The 13,743-nt window shown below is 40.1% G+C and overlaps 1 pseudogene; it reads right to left on the reverse strand.

Annotated features, from left to right (window-relative positions):
- Window positions 1-7,045: 7,045 nt before the first annotated feature.
- LOC129558545 (large ribosomal subunit protein eL27 pseudogene) lies at window positions 7,046-7,543 on the reverse strand (annotated as a pseudogene).
- Window positions 7,544-13,743: the final 6,200 nt, after the last annotated feature.

Consider the following 13,743-nt stretch of genomic DNA (forward strand, 5'->3'; position numbering starts at 1 on the left):
CAGAGATAGAAGGAGACATTAAGAAAGGCAAAGGGAGGGAGAATTAACTACAGTTTCAGATGATGATGAGATTATGGGAAGTCTGACTCCTGATATCTGAGCAAAGAAAAAGAGGATGGGGGTAGAGTTCCCTGGGCGTCCAGTGTTTAGGACTCTACTTTTACTGCTGTTGCCTGGATTCAATCCCTGGTTGGGGAACTAAGATACCAAAGGGAAGAAAGGAAAAAATGGGAAAAAAGCACATTGTGACTAAGGAATTTTAAGATAGAACAATTTCTTTTTTAAAAAATTAATTTTAATTGGAGGCTAATTACTTTACATTATTGTATTGGTTTTGCCATACATTGACATGAATCTGCCCCGGGTGATTCCCAGGTGGCTCAGTGGTAAAGACTGCCTACCAATGCAGAACAATTTCTTCAACACAGGATAAACACTACTTTGCTTTCCAAGGACATCGATTTTAAAAATGTTGGGGCTTGCCTGGTGCTCCAGGGCTTATGAATACTCCTGCCAATGCAGGGGACACAGGTTTGATCCATAGCCTGGGAAGATTTCTCATGCCATGGAGCAACTGAGCCCACATTCTAGAGTCCTTGAGTTACAACTACTGAATCTCACATACTCTAGACCCCATGCTCTGCAACAAGAAAAGCACATACACTGCAACTAGAAAAGCCCGAAAGTAATGAAGACTCAGCACAGTCATAAATAAAAATTAAAATCTAAAATCTGGACTGTTATTCCCAAGAAAGTTTCATCTACAAAAGTATGTAAAACCATGAATCATAAATAAATAAAAATTAAAAAACGAAAATCTGGACTATTATCCAAAGAAAGTTTAATATACAAAGGTATATAAGACTATTTCTTAATAATGCAGTTGCTGCTGCTAAAGTTGCTTCAGTCGTGTCCAACTCTGTGACCCCATAGACGGCAGCCTCCCCCATCCCTGGGATTCTCCAGGGAAGAACATTGGAGAGGTTGCCATTTCCTTCTCCAATCCATGAAAATGAAAAGTGAAGTCGCTCAGTCGCTCAGTCCTGTCTGACTCTTTGCGACCCCATGGACTGCAGCCTACCAGGCTCCTCCATCCATGGGATTTTCCAGGCAAGAGTACTGGAGTGGGGTGCCATTGCCTTCTCCACCTTCTTAATACTAACACCGAGGAAATAACTTCAATAAGGTAACTTCTTGTTTTAAGAGTAAAATCCGCTAACTTAAGAGATTTTACCAAAGTAAAAGGATACAAAAGGACATTCTTGCCATCAATAAAAATGCCATACTTACCAGAACAGTCTGATTTGTGAATACTGGTTCTCCCAGTTTCAAGAGCTATCCTGTGACCCACACCTGAGACGAAGGCAACCAGTAGCTTGCTGGAGATAGTAGTGGCTTCTGCCTCTGATTACCCTTTTATAGACTAACAGAGTGGATAATCCAATCCGTGGATAACCCAGAGACACACCCTGTTTTAGAATAATGAGATTGAAAAGATTCTAAAAGAAAAAATATGGTGCTACTGATATTTGCATAATGTCCTGGAGGAAAAAAAGGAATATGTTTGTACCTGGGGAGTGTTACTTAAAGTTTATGTCAACATTTTACTCAATATTTTATGTTTCCTTTTTCTCCCACTGTGGCATCAGTTCAGTTCAGTTCAGTCGCTCAGTTGTGTCCGACTCTCCGCCATGAATCACAGCACGCCAGGCCTCCCTGTCCATCACCAACTCCCGGAGTTCACTCAAACTCATGTCCACAGAGTCGGTGATGCCATCCAGTCATCTCATTCTCAGTCGTCCCCTTCTCCTCCCACCCCCAACCTTTCCCAGCATCAGAGTCTTTTCCAGTGAGTCAACTCATTGCATGAGGTGGCCAAAGTATTGCAGTTTCAGCTCTAGCATCAGTCCTTCCAATGAACACCCAGGATTGATCTCCTTTAGAATGGACTGGTTGGATCTCCTTGCAGTCCAAGGGAATCTCAAGAGTCTTCCCCAGCACCACAGTTCAAAAGCATCAATTTTTTGGCGATCAGCTTTCTTCACAGTCCAACTCTCACATCCATACATGACCACGGGAAAAACCATATCCTTGACAAGACGGACCTTTGTTGGCAAAGTAATGTTTCTGCTTTTTAATATACTATCAAGGTTGGTAGTAACTTTCCTTCCAAGGAGTAAGCGTCTTTTAATTTCATGGCTGCAATCAGCATCCGCAGTGATTTTGGAGCCCCAAAAAATAAAGTCTGACACTGTTTCCACTGTTTCCCCATCTATTTTCCATGAAGTGATGGGACCAGATGCCATGATCTTTGTTTTCTGAATGTTGAGCTTCAAGCCAACCTTTTCACTCTCCTCTTTCACTTTCATCAAGAGGCTTTTGAGTTCCTCTTCACTTTCTGCCATAAGGGTAGTGTCATCTGCATATCTGAGGTTATTGATATTTCTCCCAGCAATCTTGATTCCAGATTGTGCTTCTTCCAGCCCGGCGTTCCTCATGATGTACTCTGCATATAAGTTAAACAAGCAAGGTGACAATATACAGCCTTGATGCTCTCCTTTTCCTATTTGGAACCAGTCTGTTGTTCCATGTCCAGTTCTGACTGTTGCTTCCTGACCTGCATACAGGTTTCTCAAGAGGCAGGTCAGATGGTCTGGTATTCCCATCTCTTTCAGAATGTTCCACAGTTTATTGTGATCCACACAGTCAAAAGCTTTGGCATAGTCAATGAAGCAGAAATAGATGTTTTTCTGGAACTCTCTTGCTTTCTCCATGATCCAGGGAATCTTGGCAATTTGATATCTGGTGCCTCTGCCTTTTCTAAAACCTGCTTGAACATCTGGGAGTTCATGGTTCACATATTGCTGAAGCCTGGCTTGGAGAATTTTGAGCATGACTTTACTAGCGTGTGAGATGAGTGCAATTGTGTGGTAGTTTGAGCATTCTTTGGCATTGCCTTTCTTTGGGATTGGAATGAAGACTGACCTTTTCCAGTCCTGTGGCCACTGCTGAGTTTTCCAAATTTGCTGGCATAGTGAGTGCAGCACTTTCACAACATCATCTTTCAGGATTTGAAATAGCTCAACTGGAATTCCATCACCTCCACTAGCTTTGTTCGTAGTGATGCTTTCTAAGGCCCACTTGACTTCACATTCCAAGATGTCTGGCTCTAGGTCAGTGATCACATTATCGTGACTATCCTGGTCATAAAGATCTTTTTTGTACAGTTCTTCTGTGTATTCTTGCCACTTCTTCTTAATATCTTCTGCTTCTGTTAGGTCCATACCATTTCTGTCCTTTATTGACCCATCTTTGCATGAAATGTTCCCTTGGAATCTCTAATTTTCTTGAAGAGATCTCTTGTTTTTCCTATTCTGTTGTTTTCCTCAGTTTCTTTGCATTGATCACTGAGGAAGGCTTTCTTATCTCTCCTTGCTAGTCTTTGGAACTCTAAGATATAAGATGCTTATATCTTTCCTTTTCTCCTTTGCTTTTCACTTCTCTTCTTTACACAGCTATTTGTAAGATCTCCTCAGACAGCCATTTTTCTTTTTTGCATTTCTTTTCCATGGGGATGGTCTTGGCCCCTTGTGGAATACATTCTGCAAAAATAAGAATGGAAGTTTCTTGATATAAAACTTTTCAGATAAGTTATGCTTTCATAGGAAAAAATAGAGACTGTTTAAAAGTTTTCAATAAAGATTGTCAAAAAACTTATTGACAAGAATATATTTATATCATACAGCCACTACAACAAAATTAATGTTTTGTGCATTTACATTTTACCTAATTACTGATATTTGAAATGATCACAACCGTATTGCTTTTACCTTTCCCTTTGAGCTAAAGAGTCTTTTTACTTCACTTTTATTATTCCAGGATTCCCTAATCAATTTGTTAATCCTCAGTCAGTCACTCAGTCAGTTCAGTCGTTCAGTCCTGTCCAACTCTTTGCGACCCCATACATCACAGCATGCCAGGCCTCCCTGTCCATCACCAACTCCCGGAGTTCACTCAAACTCATGTCCATCGAGTCGGTGATGCCATCCAGCCATCTCATTCCCTGTGTCCCCTTCTCCTCCCATCCCCAATCCCTCCCAGCATCAGAGTCTTTTCCAGTGAGTTAAGTCGTTGCATGAGGTGGCCAAAGTATTGGAGTTTCAGCTTTAGCATCAGTCCTTCCAGTGAACAACCAGGATTGATCTCCTTTAGAATGGACTGGTTGGATCTCCTTGCAGTCCAAGGGACTCTCAGGAATCTTCTCCAACACCACAGTTCAAAAACATCAATTCTTCGGCGATCAGCTTTCTTCACAGTCCAACTCTCACATCCATACATGACCACGGGAAAAACCATAGCCTTGACTAGACGGACCTTGGTTGGCAAAGTAATGTCTCTGCTTTTTAATGTACTATCTAGGTTGGTCATAACTTTCCTTCCAAGGAGTAAGCGTCTTTTAATTTCATGGCTGCAATCAGCATCTGCAGTGATTTTGGAGCTCCAAAAAATTGTCTGACACTGTTTCCACTGTTTCCCCATCTATTTCCCATGAAGTGATGGGACCAGATGCCATGATATTTGTTTTCTGAATGTTGAGCTTCAAGCCAACCTTTTCACTCTCCTCTTTCACTTTCATCAAGAGGCTTTTGAGTTCCTCTTCACTTTCTGCCATAAAGGTGATGTCATCTGCATATCTGAGGTTATTGATATTTCTCCCAGCAATCTTGATTCCAGCTTGTGCTTCTTCCAGCCCAGCGTTCCTCATGATGTACTCTGCATATAAGTTAAATAAGCAGGGTGACAGTATACAACCTTGACATACTCCTTTTCCTATTTGGAACCAGTCTGTTGTTCCATGTCCAGTTCTGACTGTTGCTTCCTGACCTGCATACAGGTTTCTCAAGAGGCAAGTCAGGTGGTCTGGTATTCCCATCTCTTTCAGAATGTTTCACAGTTTATTGTGATCCACACAGTCAAAGGCTTTGGCATAGTCAATAAAGCAGAAGTAGATGTTTTTCTGGAACTCTCTTGCTTTCTCTTGCAGTTGTTGGCAATTTGATCTCTGGTTCCTCTGCCTTTTCTAAAACCTGCTTGAACATCTGGAAGTTCACGGTTCACATATTGTTGAAGCCTGGCTTGAAGAATTTTGAGCATGACTTTACTATCCTGATCATATACAAATCTGGGTTTAATTACACTGGTGAGTAAATTATGAATCTTTCACTTAATAGTCTAATACACTTAAAGTCTAATACTTTCACCACTTTTCCCAAAGTCTAAAACCTTAGAACACTTTCAATTCCATTACACTTTCCTGAGTGTTTTATTATTTCTGCCATGCATTTTAATTCTATCTATATTTTAATTTCCATGGGATGTTATCTGTCACTGCTGTTTAGTCAGTAAGTCATGTCTGACTCTTTACCAGAGATGGAACCAGTTATTTATAAAACAAAATTAAATTATATTTATTTCCTAATCATTGCTTCCTTTCCTCCTCATTCCATTCTGCATTCCTAATTTTCAATCTGGGATTATTTTCCTTGGAGCTTAATATCTCACTCTAGTATTTTGCCTAATTCAAAGCTGTTAACAATGAAATGTTTCATTTTAAGTTTTTGCAGAAATTTTACTTGGGGTAACATTGATGCATGATATAGAATTCTGGTTTGATATGATAATTATCACACTGTAAAAATAGTGTTCTGTTAATATTTATCTTATTTTGTTTCTATATCAGTGTCAAAATTAAGCTTTTTCTTGCATGTTTGGCTTCTGTATTCTCTACAGGTTCGTTAGGTTAACTTTGGCTTTTAGACCATAGGATAGCTTTTCATTGTTTCTTCTGCATATACTTGTGTTAGCTAATATTGAGTTACTGCAAATGTAGGTGGATGCCTTTCACCAATATGAAATGTGCTTGTGTATTTTCACTTGGAATATTGTGACTGAAAGTGGGGTCCAGCTATTTACCACTCAAAAGCCACTAAAGAGGCAAGGTTTGTAGAAAGGAAAACTTGCTTCATTTTGGATGCCAGAAATGGGGGTGTGGGAGGGACTCCTATACAAAGGTCAACTTCCAACCTCACGATCAGGGAGTGCTAGCTTTTATTGACAGAGGGATGGGGCTACATGCAGAAACAGCACAGTCAGCTCTGACAGTCATCTTGAAATTGGTCACGCAGTAGTGCGACCAGTATCTTGATTGTTTTAAATAGTTCAGTTCAGTTCAGTTCAGTTGCTCAGTCGTGTCCGACTTTTTGCAACCCCGTGAATCACAGCACACCAGGCCTCCCTGTCCATCACCAACTCCCAGAGTCCACCCAAACCCATGTCCATTGTGTCGGTGATGCCATCCAACCATCTCATCCTCCATCGTCCCCTTCTCCTCCTGCCTTCAATCTTTCCCTCATCAGTGTCTTTTCCAGTGAGAAAGTTCTTCGCAGCAGGTGGCCAAAATATTGGAGCTTCAGCATCAGTCCTTCCAATGAACATTCAGGACTGATTTCCTTTAGGATGGACGGGTTTGATGTCCTTGCAGTCCAAGGGACTCTCAAGAGTCTTCTCCATCACCACAGTTCAAAAGCATCAATTCTTCGGTGCTCAGCTTTCTTTAAAGTCCAACTCTCACATCCATACATGACCAGTGGAAAAACCATAGCCTTGACTAGATGGATCTTTGTTGACAAAGTAATATCTCTGCTTTTTAATGTGCTGTCTAGGTTGGTCATAACTTTCCTTCCAAGGAGTAAGCATCTTTTAATTTCATGGCTGCAATTACCATCGGCAGTGATTTTGGAGCCCTCCAATATAAAGTCAACCAGTTTCCACTGTTTCCCCATCTATTTGCCATGAAGTGATGGTTTAAAGTAAAGTTAGTCTTTATCTTCAGGGTTGGTTTGTTCCCATTTCCTTGAGGCAAATTCCCAGAATTATGTCAGATTATGTCTTGGCTATAGTCTGGCCATCAAGTAGTTAACTTCTTTCACATGGTGAAAGTTTCAGTATCTAGCTCAGAGGGTGTGTTCAGATTTATTTATAGCTCTTTTTATTTTTTTTAAATATTTTTATTAACTGAGACAGACCTAAAACCGCAGCTTCTGGAAGAACCATTTGTTCTTGCCAGTCTTGTATCTCTCCTCAAACTTGACCTTTGCCTCTCGTCAGGCCTTGCGTTTGAGAGCAGGGTCTCTGAAGACATCCTTGTTGACAACAGTTTTGTCCAAGGGAATATCGACAGAGTACCTTGTGGGCATGAGGTGATTATAATTATAAACTTTCACAAAAGACTTGATCTTTGACCTCTTGGCGATTTTCTTCTTGCCCATGGCAGCTGTCACTTTGCGGGGATAGCGATCAATTCCAGCCACCAGAGCATGGCTGTAGGGTCAGTCTGAGGTGCCGTCATCAATGTTCTTCACGATGACTGCTTTGCGTCTGGAGTAGCGACTGGCCAGGACCAGCACCACCTTCCCTGGTTTCATGAACTTGCCCATTTCAGCAGCTACCACTCTGGACTACAGCAAAAAGGAAGAAAGGGCACTTCCGCCTATTTATAGCTCTTGAGCAGGAATTAAAAGACTTTAACTTTGCTTAATGACTAAACAAAATTACTTATTCTTGTTGGACTCTTTTCATTTATTCCTTCATTTTCTTGTTTCTCTGATTAAACTTATTTTTTACTAAAATTTTTCCACAGACAAAAGGCAAGCTGAGGACATTGGGGGGATGGTGAAAGACCATAAGGCCTTGCTCTGTTTCAATATCAATTCCTCCATACCTTCCCTCTGCTCCCCTTTTAATCATATCTCTCTTCCATTTTAAGTCTGTGTTGTTTATTATTTTTCACTCTCAGTTTCTGTTGAAATATTTGCTCTGCCTTACTCTTTAGTAATCCAGGTAAGAAGTGTAGAATCAATATCTTCTTAATTACCAAATTTTTAGTTTCATTTCTAAGACAGACTGAATAAAAAAACTTTGATTTTTAAAAAGAACAGTTTTACAATAAGGCCATATGGTGAAAGAAAAATTTCACCACTTCTCTACTGATTTGAATAAGCTCTATGATAATCCTAGTTTGACCTCATAGGGTCTGACACTCTCCTGACCTACACGAGGAGGAGCTAGTAATGTAAGTCTGAGGTCTACTCAGAGAAGAGGGTTTTTTCCTCCTCCCCCACTTTCCTTTGGTTATAAAATTGTAGCCCACTTAATCCTTGGGGCAGAGCTCCCTTGCCTGCTTCCTTGCATTGCTTATAAACATCCTATATTGATAAATCTATTTACTGCCTATCACTTTGCCTCTTGCTGAGTTCCTATTCCTGAGTTCCTTCTGGACTAAGAAATGAAGAATCTGAGCCTCAGTAAGTACAGACAACAGGTGAGTGATTCTAATTAAAAGACCATGGGTTCCAGTTCTAATATGAGGTGCAGTTTCAGATGTGTTCTTGAGGGTGTTTCTGGAAAAGACTAGCACTTGATTCCATAGACTAAGTAAATAAATCCACTTTCCTGAATGTGAGTGGGTGTTTTGCTATTTGGTCAGAGCCAAATGGAAAAAAGGAAGGAAGAATTAATCCATTCTCCCTTGCTGGTACATCCATATTTTCCTGCCTCTGGGCTTCAGAACACCTGGTTCTCAAGCATTTGGAATTGGAATCAAGTATTCTGCTGGCTTCTCTGACTTTCCAGTTTAGAGATGGTAGTTTCTGGGATTTTTCCATTTATCAAGCCACTGAGTCAATTCTTACAATAAATTTTCAGATATATATATATATATATGGATAGTTCTGGTGAATTGACCAGATTTATGTTTTAAATGGATCATTGTGACTAGAATCTCATACCTGAATTAATGGAGAAAGGATTAGGAATCTTAAACTGTCATTGCTAATCTATTAGAGGAGGCCATTCAAAAGATGACATCTTGCATAAGTATGGTTAGTGGATGGATTTTCAATATACAAGGAAGTAAAGATTAAAAAATTTACCAATTTGTAAATTGGCCTGGGTTTGGATAATAATCTTCAAATTTCTCTCCTTGTCTCACACCAGGTTTGTAATGTCCCTAAATCCTTTACTCAATGTATAATACCTGTACCAGCATTATCAACATCAACTAGGAACCTCTTAGAAATGAAAATTCTCCACTCCCACCAACGGCCTATGTGGGAGCTGATTGTGATGGCATATTTATCCAGGACAGAAAAATGATAGAATATCCAGATAGGCTGAGACATTCACCATGGATGTCAGTGTTTGTCCCTCCTTTTACTCAAACTACATATTTTAATTTTAAAAAGAAAGCTCAAGAAGTATGCCTCGACTTCACAGAGGAAAGAATGAGACTATGAAATAGGTCAAGCAGAAAACTGGCTTCAGCTCTAGCTACCCTGTAAGGCTTGTATCTGCATTGTATCTGGAACTGCATGTTCCAGAGGTCAGTGACAAGAATAATTTCCCAGGCTGACAGTGAGTTCAGGAACAGCCAACAGGAGACCACCTTGGAGACCAAGAGACTGCAAGGACTACAGGTTGCAGCAGTGAAGGAGAACTTGTATGTCTTTTGTATTTTACAAATGCCTTAACAACAGTTGCACCAAGTAGTTATGATAAATCCTTTGGCCAGTATAAGGATGGATGGGAGTCTGTATACTAGTTCTAAAAAAGTCCAAGAATGTCCATATCTATCATAGATGAGCCCAGAAACAGACCTGGTTCTCTTGTAACCTCTCTTTAGGAATCAGGAAAATTCTGGAGATGACAGAAGCAGATTGTGAAGAAAACAGAGGAGAGACTGCCACTAGCCTTGAGGACAGATGGGATTGCCAGGAAAGAAAAGAGGAAGAAGATCCAAGAAAGACCCTAGAAAACATAGTAAGAAAGGCAACATTCATGCTGATGAAAAGGAAAGTGATGCAGACCTTGAGAAATTCATCTTATGATGTATCTGACCTTTCATCAGAATCTCCTTGCAATGTCCATCATCATATTGATGTTTCATAGTGAAAGGCTGTTGCTGAACTATGAAAGACACAGGGATTCTTAGCCTCCAGAAGAGAAGAATTCAATCTGGGGCCAGAGATGAGGTTTGATCGCTCAGAGCTTTTGTGTAATAAAGTTTCATTAAAGTATAAAAGAGATAGAGAAAGCTTCTGACACAGACATCAGAAGGGGATGGAGAGTGCCCCCCTCACTAGTGTTAGCAAGGGAGTTATATACTTTTTAATTAGTTATTACAATGAATCAAAAGAATGGAGGTTGTAAAGATCTTACTAGACCCACTCCCATAATTTACATTTTAAGATAACGGGATTAGCCAGAAGGTTTTCAGGAAGGAGAAACTGTTCTCAAGCAGGATGCATTGTTGTTATATAATCCTTAGTACAGAGTTTAAACTGAGTTGTTTTTTGTGTAATCATCAGTTCCAGGCTTAAAGATAGCGTTTTATGTGACTAAGACTAAGGAATGTAGAGAAAAAAAAAATTTTGTCCTTTCCTCCTTAGAATTCCAGACCCCTCTCTCTGGGGATCTGCAGACTTCTTATCAACCTGCCTAGGCATTGACTCTCTCAATAGAAAACTCAATTTATATTTTCTTTGATTGTTCTTCATTTTTATATTAAATCAATAGGATAATTAAAGCTGAGGTTTTGCTTACTGATTTGAATGTACATTTCTTTCCTCTAGTTCAGTTCAGTTCAGCTCAGTCGCTCAGTCGTGTCTGACTCTTTGTGACCCCATGAACCACAGCACGCCAGGCCTTCCTGTACATCACCAACTCCCGGAGTTCACTCAAACTCATGTCCATCTAGTCGGTGATGCCATCCAGCCATCTCATTCTCTGTCGTCCCCGTCTTCTCCTACCCCCAATCCCTACTAGCATCAGACTCTTTTCCAGTGAGTCAACTTGACGCATGAGGTGGCCAAAGTATTGGAGTTTCAGCTTTAGCATAAGTCCTTCCAATGAACACCCAGAATTGATCTCCTTTAGAATGGACTGGTTGGATCTCCTTGCAGTCCAAGGGACTCTCAAGAGACTTCTCCAGCACCACAGTTCAAAAGCATAAATTCTTCGGCGATCAGCTTTCTTCACAGTCCAACTCTCACGTCCATACATGACCACGGGAAAAATCATAGCCTTGACTAGACCTTGGTTGGCAAAGTAATGTCTCTGCTTTTCAATATGCTATCTAGGTTGGTCATAACTTTCCTTCCAAGGAGTAAGTGTCTTTTAATTTCATGGCTGCAATCAGCATCTGCAGTGATTTTGGAGCCCAAAAAACTAAAGTCTGACACTGTTTCAGAGATCAAATTGCCAACATCCGCTGGATCATGGAGAAAGCAAGAGAGTTCCAGAAAAACATCTATTTCTGCTTTATTGACTATGCCAAAGCCTTTGACTGTGTGGATCACAATAAACTGTGGAAAATTCTGAAAGAGATGGGAATACCAGACCACCTGACCTGCCTCTTGAGAAACCTGTATGCAGGTCAGGAAGCAACAGTCAGAACTGGACATGGAACAACAGACTGGTTCCAAATAGGAAAAGGAGTACATCAAGGCTGTATATTGTCACCTTGCTTGTTTAACTTCTATGCAGAGTACATCATGAGGAACGCTAGGCTGGAAGAAGCACAATCTGGAATCAAGATTGCTGGGAGAAATATCAATAACCTCAGATATGCAGATGACACTACCCTTATGGCAGAAAGTGAAGAGGAACTAAAAAGCCTCTTGATGAAAGTGAAAGAGGAGAGTGAAAAAGTTGGCTTGAAGCTCAACATTCAGAAAACAAATATCATGGCATCTGGTCCCATCACTTCATAGGAAATAGATGGGGAAACAGTGGAAACAGTGTCAGACTTTATTTTTTTGGGCTCCAAAATCACTGCGGATGCTGATTGCAGCCATGAAATTAAAAGACGCTTACTCCTTGGAAGGAAAGTTACGGCCAACCTAGATAGCATATTAAAAAGCAGAGACATTACTTTGCCAACCAAGGTCCGTCTAGTCAAGGCTATGGTTTTTCCCGTGGTCATGTATGGATGTGAGAGTTGGACTGTGAAGAAAGCTGATCGCCGAAGAATTGATACTTTTGAACTGTGGTGTTGGAGAAGACTCTTGAGAGTCCCTTGAACTGCAAGGAGATCCAACCAGTCCATTCTAAAGGAGATCAATCCTGGTTGTTCACTGGAAGGACTGATGCTAAAGCTGAAAGTCCAATACTTTGGCCACCTCATGCGACGAGTTGACTCACTGGAAAAGAGTCTGATGCTAGGAGGGATTGGGGGTAGGAGGAGACACGGACGGCAGAGAATGAGATGGCTGGATGGCATCACCGACTCGATGGACATGAGTTTGAGTGAACTCCGGGAGTTGGTGATGTACAGGGAGGCCTGGCGTGCTGTGGTTCATGGGGTCGCAAAGAGTCGGACACGACTAAGCGACTGAACTGAACTGAACTGAAATCTGCTTTCATCCATTATTATTTTCTTAATAATAATTGGTTTTGCATGTAAGTTTCAGATAAAATCCATCAACCTTTCCTTTATTTGTCATATCTTTATTCATATATGGGTAATTTTTATATAGACTTCCCTGGTGGCTCAGACGGTAAACTGTCTGCCTACAATGCGGGAGACCCAGGTTCAATCCCTGGGTTGGGAAGATCTCCTGGATAAGGAAATGGCAACCCACTCCAGTACCCTTGCCTGGAAAATCCAATGAATGGAGAAGCCTGGTAGGCTACAGTCCATGGGATCACAATAGGTAATTTTTATACAAGAAATTGAGTTCTTTAGTACTTGATAAAATTATCATTTCAAGTAAATGGGAAAACTCTGATTTAAAAGGATAAGGAAAATACATTACAAGTATTAGAAACTGGCTAAATTTTCATTCAAAAGTAAGTCTTTTATTTTTGTTTCATTTTAAATTAGTATATTACATTAATTTAGAATTTTGAAACTCTAAAAGAGTTGCAGTAACATCTGGAAAAATCATGATTCAATTGAATATTTTATCCAAATGTGAATTTATACACTAACTGACAATTGAAGAAACAAAATACAGAAGGTGCAGTAAAAGATATTCTAAATAGCATTTAGTTATGAAAGAAATATTGTGAGATAGTGGAATAGTTGAGGCAATAAGGATGTGTTTAATGTATAAATAGTTGGATCGATATTAAAAGCTTTGAGGAAAGTAAGTAATCTGTGATAGAATACTTATCTAAGTCTTGATGACTGAGTGTAGTTTGAGTGAAGTGAGTGAAGATGCTCAGTTGTGTCTGACTCTTTGCAGTCCCTTGGACTGTAGCCTACCAGGCTCCTCTGTCCATGAAATTTTTCAGGCAAGAGTACTGGAGTGGGCTGCCATTTCCTTCTCTAGGGTATCTCCCTGACCCAGGGATTGAACCTGGGTCTCCTGCATTGCAGGCAGATGTTTTACTGTCTGAGCCACCAGGGAAGCCCTGAGTGTAGTTTATGGACTGAAAAAGAGAGCAGAATCACTTGATAAATAGAGGTGAGTAATTTTTATGTTTAATAACATTTGAATGAATAAATAGAATATCATTTTTTTCTGAATGATTCTTTGATCAAGACCAAAAATGTGATAGAGATTCAGGAGAAAAGAATCCAAGAATGCCTATTTTCCTTGGAAATTAATTTATTCCTTAAACTTTTTAAAGAAGTCTTATCAGGTTTTAGAAGAATAATACAGCACTTTGGGACAAAGATGA

Source organism: Moschus berezovskii, chromosome 8 (assembly GCF_049115385.1).
Source record: "Moschus berezovskii isolate FMDL1 chromosome 8, NW_MosBer_1.0, whole genome shotgun sequence".
In the NCBI taxonomy this organism is placed as follows: Eukaryota; Metazoa; Chordata; class Mammalia; order Artiodactyla; family Moschidae; genus Moschus; species Moschus berezovskii.